Source organism: Chaetodon auriga, chromosome 12 (assembly GCF_051107435.1).
Source record: "Chaetodon auriga isolate fChaAug3 chromosome 12, fChaAug3.hap1, whole genome shotgun sequence".
Taxonomy (NCBI): Eukaryota; Metazoa; Chordata; class Actinopteri; order Chaetodontiformes; family Chaetodontidae; genus Chaetodon; species Chaetodon auriga.
Genome location: NC_135085.1, coordinates 323469 through 335700, shown reverse-complemented (window position 1 = coordinate 335700; position 12232 = coordinate 323469). Strand labels below are relative to the sequence as shown.

The following is a 12232-nucleotide window of genomic DNA, read 5'->3' as shown; positions in this document are numbered from 1 at the left end:
AAGGGGTATAGCAAGGCAGGACGTGGCATGGTGCATTTTGGAAGTTTGTTCTCACTCCAATTTTAACTCCCCATAATTTTTACATCAGAAAGAAAGAAAATTTGTTCTAGTCGCAGGCGTTTAACTACAGAAGCAAACAGACTTACACTTTTGGCTCCATGAGTTTTTGGCAGTTACTCAGGACCCGCAAGATGAACTTCAACTCAGAGACCATGTGAAAGTTTAACCAAGAGAAATTTATTGTAAGAGCAGCTAGTGGTGGACTTTCTGAGAGATGGAATGGAATTAATCTAAGGGCAGGATCAGAGGCAAACAGCGGGGTAGTCAATGGCTGGAATCTTCAGGAAGAAGACCGGAGACTGATGAGGATCAGGGCATAGCAGGGAAATCAGGAAGGAAGGAGACAATGGGCCTGAAGCACAAATAAGAGTAGGCAAGAGGAGGAAACTAGGTCACCAGACCCTGATGAACAGATACACCCATAAACACAAACAGAGCAAGACAAACAGGACACACTAGGGAGAGGAAAACAGCAGAAACACTAGGGATGACAGTGGAATCCTGCTAGACTCTGACAGTACCCCGCCAGACAGCCTCCAGGCGAACCACCAGGTTTCTCAGGGTAGGTACAATGGAAATCCCTGACCATCGGAGCAGCCAGAACGAGGGACAGTGTCACACATGACCACTCCTCCAGGCGCTATCCTTCCCAGTCGACAAGGTACTGCACCTTGTACCCCATCGGCGTACTTCCAGAGGACATCTGACTGAATGCTGGTTAAGTGTTGGGCCGGAGGAGAGGGTTGGAAGGAGGGTATAGAGGACAAGAAAAAACTGGTGTAAAATGAGACAGATGGAATAGCAGTTGGATCCTCATAATATTAGGTGAGAGTTTCTTAGAGTCAGTCTTAAGAAGAATTTTCTTTAATGAGAAACTCTCTAACCCGGTTTTGTATGTGGGTGCTGGGGTCCAGTGGTGGTCAGTGACAGAATTAGCATTTCTTAATAGAGCAGTTGGAGTCACTCTCCAGATTTTGCAGCGATGGCAGAGGTGCATCTGGATAGAGGGCAGAGCAATCTCTCCTTCTTGCAAGGGAAAAGGAGGCAGGTAATCCAGAGATTAATCAAATGAAGACAGCAGAAATCTCTAACAAGTTCTAATGAGAGAGTTGTGAGCATAGTCAACCAAGGCCAAATTTGAATTAGGTCCTGGTTGGCTCTTTTGCCTGGCTATTCTTCAGAGGGTGGAAACAAGATGACAGACTGACAGTAGCCCCCAGGGCTCGAAAAATCTCTTTCCACACTAGGGAAATGAATTGTGGAACTCTGTCTGGGACAATATCTGAATGAATACCATGGAATCTGAATACTAGGAGGTTAAAGGTTAATTTTCATTGACTACAAACAATAGAGCACTGTAGTAGCAACCAACGGCATTTCTCCAAATCACCGGTGAAAGGCTCAGGGTCTGTGGAATATGACTCTCTTATGGATATGGGTGCAGATGGTAATGCAGATGTCACTTGCTGGGGTGGTTGAACAGGTTAGGGGGCTGAGGGAGAGATTTGAGAAGATAACAGAGAGAGATGGTTCATTAACTGGGACTTTTGAGTCCTCATGATTTGAATATTGTAAGACAGTGTGTTAAGCAATTGCTCATAACGTCCGAGGAGGATTCCTTGTTTGGAAATGCTTTGTTGCATGTCAGTTGTTTCCTGGTCTGAGTCTACAGGGCCCATTTGGGCCAGATCATTTTGTTAAGTTTTAGGTAACTACTCTGGACCCAAAAGTAGAACTCAGACCATGTAAACGTTCAACAGAGAGCAATATATTATGAGTAGTTAGTGGAGAAAATCAGGAGCAATGGAGCAGGGATTGCTGGATTGTTTATTGTGAATCGGAGACAAACAGAAGATCAGAGCAGGCAGTGACTGGAACTCCAGGAAGAACACTGGAGACTGACAAGGATCAGGGCATAACAAGCAAATCAGAAGAGCAAGAGATAATGGACCTGAAGCACAGGTAAAATACAATTAGGCAGTTTCTGAACGTAGTGCCACTATGAAACATGGACCCATCTGACGAAGAGTAGAGTGAAAGCCCAAATCAGTTTGTATTTTGCAGGCTACAGGTGTCATTGATGAGTGGATTGGCAGCAGGTGTGCAGGTGAGAAGGTGGGAGGAGAATGCTAAGTTAACATGCTGTGATTAAAACACACTCACACATACAGAGAGACAAATTAGATTTCAATTTAATTCAATTTCATTTATATAGCACCAAATCACAACAGAAGTTGTCTCACAACACTTTCCATATAGAGCTGGTACAGACCAAACTCTTTTTATCTACAGAGAGTCAACAATTTATTTAACCTTATTCTACTTAATGAGATACTGATTAGGGTGGCACGGTGGCGCAGCAAGAAGGTTGCCGGTTCGATCCCTGGGTCGGGCAGGGCCTTTCTGTGTGAAGTCTGCATGTTCTTCCCGTGCATGCGTGGGTTCTCTCCGGGCACTCCGGCTTCCTCCCACAGACCAAAAAACATGCTCATTAGGTTAATTGGTGACTCTAAATTGTCCTTAGGTGTGAGTGTGAGCGTGAATGGTTGTCTGTCTCTATATGTTGCCCTGCAATCGACTGGCGACCGGTTCAGGGTGTACCCCGCCTCTCGCCCGTTGACAGCTGGGATAGGCTCCAGCCCCCCCGCAACCCCGAAAGGGATAGGCGGTATAGAAGATGAATGAATGAGATACTGATTAGGTGATCACCTGAACCAAATCTTATTTGATGAGGAAAAGTATAAAAAAACACTCCCCACTATCCTCTTGCAATAGGCATGCTGGCATAAACAGTGCTAGTAGTACCTCAGTAATTGGAATCAAAAGATAAATATTGACCATGCCAAAAGAGTTGAAAAGAAAAGTTTTGAGTGAGAAAAAGAAGGGTTCAATTCTGGCAGAGGGATACAGTGAGTGTCAGGTTGCTTCCATCTTTCTAAGACGGTAGTTCATAAGAACAAGGTCAAGCAGCAGACATTGGGGACAAAGAAACTACAGACAGGCAGAGGGGGAAAGCGACTCTCCACTGACCGGGATGACCGTCAACTCATTCGAATGTCAATCTGCAACTGTAGGGTGACATCAAGTGACCTAAAAAAGAATGGCCAATGGCAGCTTGGGTGAAGTGCATGGCGAGAACAGTTCGAATCTGGCTCCTAGGGGCAGGACTCAAGTCATGTACAGCTAGAAAAAAGCCCTTCATCAATGAGAAGCAAAGAAAAAGCCAGGCTGAGGTTTGCAAAATACCATAAGGATTGGAAAACAGAGGACTGGAGTAAGGTCATCTTCTCTGATGAGTCCAATTTTCAGCTTTGCCCAAGACCTGGTCATCTAATGGTTAGACAGAGACCTGTGTCTTGCACCCACTGTGAAATTACGTGGAGGATCAGTGACGATCTGGGGTGCTTCAGCAAGGCTGGAACTGGGCAGATTTGTCTTTGCGAAGGATGCATGAATCAAGCCACATACAAGGTTATCCTTGAAGAAAATTTGCTTCCTTCTGCTCTGACAATGTTCCCCAACTCTGAGGATTGGTTTTTCCAGCAGGATAATGCTCCATGCCACACAGCTGGGTCAATCAAGGTGTGGATTAAGGACCACCAGATCAAGACCCTGTCATGGCCAGTCCAATCTCCAGACCTGAACCCCATTGAAAACCTCTGGAATGTGATCAAGAGGAAGATGGATGGTCACAAGCCATCAAACATAGCTGAGCTGCTTGAATTTTTGCTCCAGGAGTGGCATGAAGTCACCCAACAGCAATGTCAAAGACTGGTGGAGTGCATGAAAGCTGTGACTGAAAATCGGGGTTTATGATATTTGAGGTCTGAAAACACTGAATCTTTTTTGTAATTTTGACCATAAAAAGTAGTATTGGCAATATTCTTATGAGAAAACTACTAATGTCATATGTTGTATTGCACTTGATAAATATTATTGTACTTGAGAAATACCAGGTCTATGTATATGCACAATATATACAAAAAAAAAAATACTGTTGCCAATATGAATAATAAATAGTGTTATTGCACAGTTGAGAGAAATATACAGCAATGTAGCAGTCAGCTACTGAAGGAGCCGCTTAAGTCCCCTACTGTCTCATGCATGGGGGGTTGGGGGTGGGGTGTGGGCTGTCCATGATGGATCATCAGCCTAGCTAACATCCTCTTCTTACCCACCTCCTCGATGGTGTCCAGAGGGCAGTCCAGGACAGAGTCAGCTCTCCTGACCAGTTTGTTCAGTCTTTTCCTCAGTCTTCTCAGCAGCTGCAGACGACTTTGGCCCTTCCTGTACACGGCATCTGTGTTGTTTGTCCAGTTGCAGTGTGTTGTTGAGGTGAACACCCAGATATCTGTAATCCTCCACAATCTCACTGTCCACGCCCTGGATTTTCACTGGTATAGTCAGTGGTACCTTCCTTCGGAAATCAATCACTTGCTGGTTGTTTATGTGCAGGTGGTTCAGTCCACACCAGTCAACAAAGTCAGTTATGACTCCCCTGTATCCCAGTTTGTTGCCCTGTGATACATGTCCAACAATGTGTATCATTGGAAAACTTCTGGATGGGACAAATATCTGTGTTGTGACTGAAGTCTGATGCATAGAGGGTGAAGAGGAAAAGGAAAAAGCACTGTCCCCTGTAGAGCCCCCATGCTGCAAACTACCACATTGGACACGCAGTTGCAAAGCTCTCAGTAACTTTTAATGACAATCCCCATCTTCACTCGCTCATGAACAGTCGACATGTCAACATCTGGTACTTCCACAATAAAAGTCTGTAAGTGTTTTCATAGGAAATACAACACATTACATTTCACAGTAAACAAACTCACTGTCTTCTAAAAAATAAAAATTAAAAATAAATCCTGAGGCTTTCCAATAAAGTGAACATAATAACAGTGCACAACTTAACGTTTTCTAACAGTATTCAAGTACCATGTTGTTATGAATACTGGCATGACACAGCAGATCTCAGATGGGGGCTGTGCCATGACCTTCAGTGCCCCCATCTGAGAGGTTTCCAAACAAGGCATCACTGAACATTACAACCTTTAGAGCACTGTCTCTACCCAAATGGTGAAAGATTTACCCTTCTGCCCTTTTATCTTTAGTAGATGTGTCATGCACCAACTTCACCAAAACAAATTCCTTGAATGTGTAAAATCGTACTTGGCAATAAAGCTTTTTCTGATTCTGATTCTGGTTCTTTCTTGGACTTCAGTTTGCACACTATTCCATATGCTTCATGAATTGTTTGCACTGTTGCACTTTTAAGCTTAGAGGCTAGGTTGCGAATCAAACATGACGTATGTCTTGATCCGCCTCGCTACCCAGAGAATCAGAGTATTTAGTAGGACGCTTCTGAATGGTTAGTCAAAAAATGTCTTACTAGAAATAAATAGAAGTTAACGGTTAGCCTTACATCATTCTCAATGGAAAGACACATGCAGAGTTCACGTGAATCTACAGGGCATCTGCTAATCTAATCTATCTAAACTGAAGTCCACTCTCAACTCAGTAGGTCCACTTTTAACCAAAACAATAAAAAGAAAACCTACACCCCTGTGGAGAAACAACGGTAAAATACATGAACTGAAAAGACTTTGCAGGAGTGCCGAGAGGACATGGAGGAAATCAAAATTAACAGTCCACCTTGAGACTTTACGGCAACAGCTCAAAACCTACAATAACGCAGTTAAACAGGCAAGAATTTCTCAATTCTCACAACTCATTATAGACCACAAAAACAACCCCTGGTTCCTCTTCCTCTTCACCTTTGATATTTTAACAAGCACAAATTTTAACAAAGCTTTTAACATGCCATCAGACGCTCCTTGTCAGAACTTTGCAGACCACTTCAGAACCAAAATCAAGGACATCAGATCCATCCTTTTATCCCAACAAGTTTTATCTGTTAACACACCAGAATTGTTGTCCTTGCCTGAGGCAACAGTTTTGCCCTGGTTGATGCGAGGACACTTGGTCGAGTTTTCTCCCAAGTAAACCCGACAACCTGCCTCTTAGATCAAATTCCTACATCACTCTTAAAATCATTTTATGGATTCTTTGAGGAACAGCTTTTAAAAATGATGAACTGCTCTCTTCAGACGGGTGTCTTCCCCACCGCCTTTAAAACAGCTGTGGTGAAGCCTTCTGAAGAAAAGCACTCAGACTCTAACGTTTTTCAATAACTACCGACCTGTATCCAACTTACCCTTTTTAAGTAAAATTGTAGAAAAACTGTTTTTCAACCAAATCGATGACTTTGTAAACAGACACAACATTTTAGAGAGACATCAGTCTGGTTTTAGGACGAACCACAGTACCGTGACAGCACTTTTAAAAATTTTAAACGACATCAGGTGGAACTTAGACAACAAGAAACTCACAGTCTCGGTTCTACTGGATCTAAGCGCCGCCTTTGATACAGTAGACCATCACATTTTATTAAATAGACTCAGACACCTGGTTGGCCTCTCTGGTACTGTTTTTAACTGGTTCCACTCCTATCTCACAGAGCAATGTTTTTATGTAAGTATGGATACTTGTTCCTCAGGAACACATGAAATTAGGTGTGGGGTTCCCCAAGACTCAATTTTAGGTCCAATTCTTTTTAATCTTTACATGCTTTCTCTGGGGGACGTGATCAGGAGACACAGCATCAGTTTCCATAGCTATGCTGATGATACTCAGCTGTACATTGCCGGGGGGGGGTGTAGTCGTGGGTGTGCACATGTACATCATACGGAGGGTGGGAGGGATGGGTTTTCTCTGTTTTTATGTTTTCTTTTATAATGTTTTTAACTGTTGTAAAGCACTTTGTGTTGCATTTCACCACAGACTCAAAATAACACCCCAAATCCCAAAAAAAGTCTGCTTCGGGGGGAGGTCTGATGTAGATGTAACATGACATCAACTCCCTGTGGGACTGCAGCTTTTATATCCATGGAATGTAATGTCCATTTACTTTGACAGATAACAGTTAAAACTAGTTGAAGGGACTCTGTAGCACACGTTGGTGAATCATTTTGCAGTTCTGACACTTGTAATTCTTCAACGCCTCTAGCCACCAACCTTGCTTTTGGTACCAATCCAGTGGGCGTTTCCTTAAGGCTGCAAACCCATCTGGTGGTGATGCTCTTTTGTCCTGATGGCACATTCTGCATCTTTAGTGCCTGAGCTAGATAGAAGCCTCAGCTATCTGTCAGCAGAGGCATGACCACATTGTTTTTTCAGCTTTGTTCATTTGTTCTGAAATGGTTAGAATTTCCTCATCACATTGCTTTTTTATTCTCTCACTGTTGTGTTCATTCGAAGCCACACCCTCAGCAGCTACAAGAATCGACCATGGATACACCACTGTCTCTTATAATCTGATCAAAGTTCGAATATGCCTCATATGTCTGGTCTTTTTCTTCTCTGAGAAACAATCCATCAAGCTTTTCAAGCAAAGTCGTCATTCTTTTCTTTTCTTTCTTCTTAATTTTATTTAAAATTCTCACTCTTTTGTATATATACTGATGTTGTTTCTAATTTGCATGCACTTCTTATATTAGTCTGCTCTACTGATGGTGCTGTAATCTGGAATTTCCCCTCGCGGAACAATTAAAGGAATATTGAATTGAATTGAATTGAATTCCAGTGTCTTTATTCAAATCATCTACCGGTATGTACATCGCAGTTTCTCTCGCTCTCGCCATCTTCACTAGCTAATGAACAATCAAAACGTCAACATCCGGAACATGGAGCAGATGCCTAGTAATTTGTAGGAAAAGATTTTTAAGTCAATATTCAGTTGAAATGCACAAATCTAAGGCTACATAAAATTGCATTAAATGGTGAGGAAGTTATGAAAGCTTTCCATTTGGAAGACCAAGTTGGTCATCTAAGAAATTTTGATCTTGGGAGTTAATTGAGGTAGTTGGCACTACCCCGGATGCGAGAGGACGCATCCTTCTTTCACAAGACTAGTAGCAGCTTTTTGGCCGTCCAGCCTGGTGAAGCTCTATCCATCTTTTTGGAGTTTAACAACCGCTGCCAATTGCCATGTTTAGTTACTGTGCTCACCTACCTGTTGGCACAAATGAAACACACACTTCGTATCGCTGCTCCTCCAGCTCTCCACTGCTTTCTGCTTGATCCTCCTGGACATCTCACCACCTATCCTGCTGTCAAAAACCAATCGCTGGCTTCTGTGAATTAAACAGCTAGCTAGCTCCCTGCTAGCATGAAAGTTGCTAACTGCTACCGCTAGCAGCCACCTGGCTGCCTCCTCCGCCTCCACATCTCCTGTCTTCATATCCTCCACAAACAAACCCTCAAGCACATGCCTATCTTCTCATCTTCTGCCACGCTCTGGATCAGCCTATTGTGGTTGATGCTTTGGTCAGCTGGCCCGTGGCTGTCAACAAACTACTCCAGGCTCTACGCCCCATCATTCCCAACTAGCATGGCACTGAAGTACTCCGTTTCGCAACTTCTCCAACTCACCAACTAGTGTGTCATGCATCTCCACCATCAAAAACCTTGGACTTCTACGACGACCCAGTTACATCCACAGAGGCTCTGGTCGCAAGTTTGTTTTCTCACAGACAGGACACTCCTTACCTGTTCTTTGGTCAACTGAGTGCACTACTACTCATTGATTACGTCACCACAACAATACCTTCGTGCGCACCCCCTGTCTGTGGGCCCTGGTTATAGCTCCAATCCAATCACACCATGCAAAGCAATACAAAGCTCACTCTGTTCAATACCTGGTCCCACAATAACAAAAACAAATTCTGAACAAATTCATTCTTGATAATAAACTGGACTTTCTCTGTCTCACTGAAACATGGCAACAGCCACTGGATCACTCAACCTCACTACACCCAATGGATACTCATACATCACCAAACCATGCACAGAGGGCCGAGGTGGTGAAATCACTGACAGCACACAGACAGGATATCAAAACCAGCCATCTCACCTGGTCCTGCATTTGAACATCTGGTATTCAAGCTCTCTGGCCATGAACAGTTAGTTATGGCAGTTGTCTACCGGCTACCCAAACACCATCCATCATTTCTCTCTGACTTCCTCCTCCCCTTTAATCCTCCTACTGGGTGATTTCAGCATCCACATTGACTCCACAGACTCCACAACAACCACCGACTTCACTGAAATACCCAATTGCTTTAATTTCACTCAAGATGTAAATTTTCCCACTCTACACTCTTGGCTGACCTGCGCACCTGCTGCGCATCAGGCTCATCAGACCAGCAGCACATAAGGTTCGTTTTCTGCGTCACTGGTTGGTCTCAAGCAACTGAAACTCAAGCCACCTGCCCCAGTTTATCCTGCCAACCTGTCTCAGTTCCTCCCCAGTTTCCCCTACTGACTTCTCCATACTCATTACTGGAACGAAAACCACAACCTGCACCCTGGACCCCATATCCTCCTACCTTGTCAAGGCCTGCTTTGTCAAGGCCTGCTTTCACACTGGTTGGTCTCAAGCAACTGAAACTCAAGCCACCTGCCCCACTTTATCCTGCCAACCTGTCTCAGTTCCTCCCCAGGTTCCCCTACAGACTTCTCCATACTCATTACTGGAATGAAAACCACAGCCTGCACCCTGGACCCCATACCCTCCTACCTTGTCAAGGCCTGCTTTCACACTCCTTCCCCACTAATCAGCACAACAATAAACTCCTCCTTGTCTACTGGCATTTGTCCCACCATCTCTCAAATATTGTTGCTTTCAACCCCATTCTAAAAAAAACCTGGACTCAACCCCAAATAACTTCAGACCAATCTCCAACCTTCCTTTTCTGTCCAAAGTACTGGAACGTGCTGTAGCCTCTCAACTAAAAGACCATCTCTCCACCAATAACATGTATGAAACATTTCAGTCTGGATTCCGCTCAAATCACAGTACTGAAACTGCCCTCCTTAAAATCACCAATGACCTCCTCCTCTCCTCCAACGCTGGGAACCTCAACCTTCTCATCCTCCTCGACCTCAGCGCTGCCTTTGACACCATCAACCACTACATCCTTCTCTCTCGACTGGAAACTATCTTTAATATCACCGGCTCTGCCCTCAACTTGTTCAAATCATATCTATCTGATAGACTTCAATCCATCTCAATCAATAACTACCAATACAGCACTGCTCCCCTTCCCCTAGGCGTCCCCCAAAACTCAGTTCTTGGCTCCATCCTCTTCATCATGTACCTGTTTCCTCTCAGTCACATAATCCAGTGATATTGTCTCCAGTTCCACTGCTTCGCCAATGACATCTAGCTCCTCATCTCCTCCTCACTCTTCATTTTCAAAAAAATCACTTAAGGACTCTGACAGTCTCTTCTCCTCATACTTTACTTGTTCTTTTTTCCTTATTATTTTTATTCATTTATGTTCTCTTTGTTTTTGTCTTTACTATTATTATTATTATTATTATCATTATTACTTCAAGGTTGATAGGAGGAGTTGTTTATGGACCCAAGGATCTCCTTACAACCCCCTCACCACAAAACTCTCATACATATACAAGAGATTGAAGCAGCCATTCACTCCCTGGAAAAAAGTAGGATTAAGACATCCAGGAAAAGTGACTGAGCTGAGTTCAACCAATCCAAAACATGAGTGTCCAGGCTTAATCGGTTGCACAAAGACCAAGCCAGGATGAGCAGACACGGATTCATCAAGCCAGGTGAAACCTATCCTGGATAAGTATGTGCACGCGGCTTCCTCAAATAGACCCCACCATCTATCACAGATTCACCGATTCACCACGGCAACAAGAGCAGTGTACTTTTCCCCGTTGGAGGCAGAAATCCTCATGGAGGCTTATGAGAAGGTGAAGGACCAAATTAAAAAGAAAGGCAACACTTCCACAGTTATAAAACAACGAGAGGAAGCATGGCATAGTATTGCGGACCGCTTGAATGCGTAAAAAGCGCACAAATACACACTCACTGCTCCGCTGAAACCATCACAATTACAATCCAAATAGTTAAATAACATCTCCGAAAACGTAGTTGTACTCTGATTATGAATCAGTTGAAATTGTAAGTGAAATTGACTGCAGATGTGAGTGAAAATGTGCAAATGTAACTCCATCAGACTGTATAACTCCTTGATAATTTCCCTCTGGGATAAATAAAGTTGATCTTATCTCATATATGTTGTTTTTGCATATATAAAAGTGTGTGTGTGTATGAACATGACTGGGATATGGCAGCAAGTCAAGATTAAATGCAAGAACATCTTGCAGAATGTCAGTACCCTGACTAATACTTAAGAATGCACAATAACCACTTTTTACATCATAGCTGTGTCAAGAATGTCACTCTATTTATGAGGTTGTGATGATGAAATTTTGTATTGACAGGTGAATTCTCTGGTGTCTTGCTGGGGGACAGGGGGTATGCCTGCCAGCCTTTTCTCCTGACACCGTACACAGACCCCCAGGAAGCATAGCAGGCCTACAATCATGCCCATGCCAGGACATGGGCCAGGATTGAAATGACCTTTAGCCTCCTGAAGGCATGCTTTCATTGTCTTCACGACTTACGGGTCAGCCCTTTGAGGGCATGTGACATCACTGTGGCCTGTGCTGTCCTCCACAATGTGGCCTGCTTGAGGAGGTCGGCTGGTCAGGGACCAATATATGTTGAACTATTTTAGTTAACATGCGTGCTTTAAATTTCAGTTAAATATGTCCTGCATTGGCACAGAAGCATGCTGCGAATTTTAGTTAAATAGTTAAATTGGTAGAGGAATTTGTGTTTTTTTTTTTTTTTTTTTAATTTAGATTGATTTAGCCTCTTATGTTTGTGCTGTATACTGTGTGTATACAAGCTTGCAAGGAGGCTACTGCATCCATTCATTTGTCTGTTCATTTTTTGTGTACGGATTTGTCCTGCATTTATTTCAGCGTGCAGACATGTGGGGTGTATTATATACAGACCATTGAATGTGTATTTATTCTTGTGTTGTATAATATGCTTTGATTCTGTGCTTTCTATCTTGTAGAGTCACTGTGTGACTTCAGTTTTGAAAGGAACTGATGCTTTGATTTATCCTTATTCAATAAAGGAACATCATGTTAGTCTTTGATGTGTATTTATATTTATGTTGGATGTGTGTTTTATATATAGTCTATGGGAAACTATTTAATGATTACA

The 12232-nt window shown here is 43.2% G+C and overlaps 1 protein-coding gene across 1 annotated transcript in view; it reads right to left on the bottom strand.

Moving 5' to 3' along the window:
• Positions 1-12232, bottom strand: part of cntnap2b (contactin associated protein 2b) — a 141123-nt gene that overhangs the window by 71458 nt on the left and 57433 nt on the right. The window lies entirely within an intron of this gene.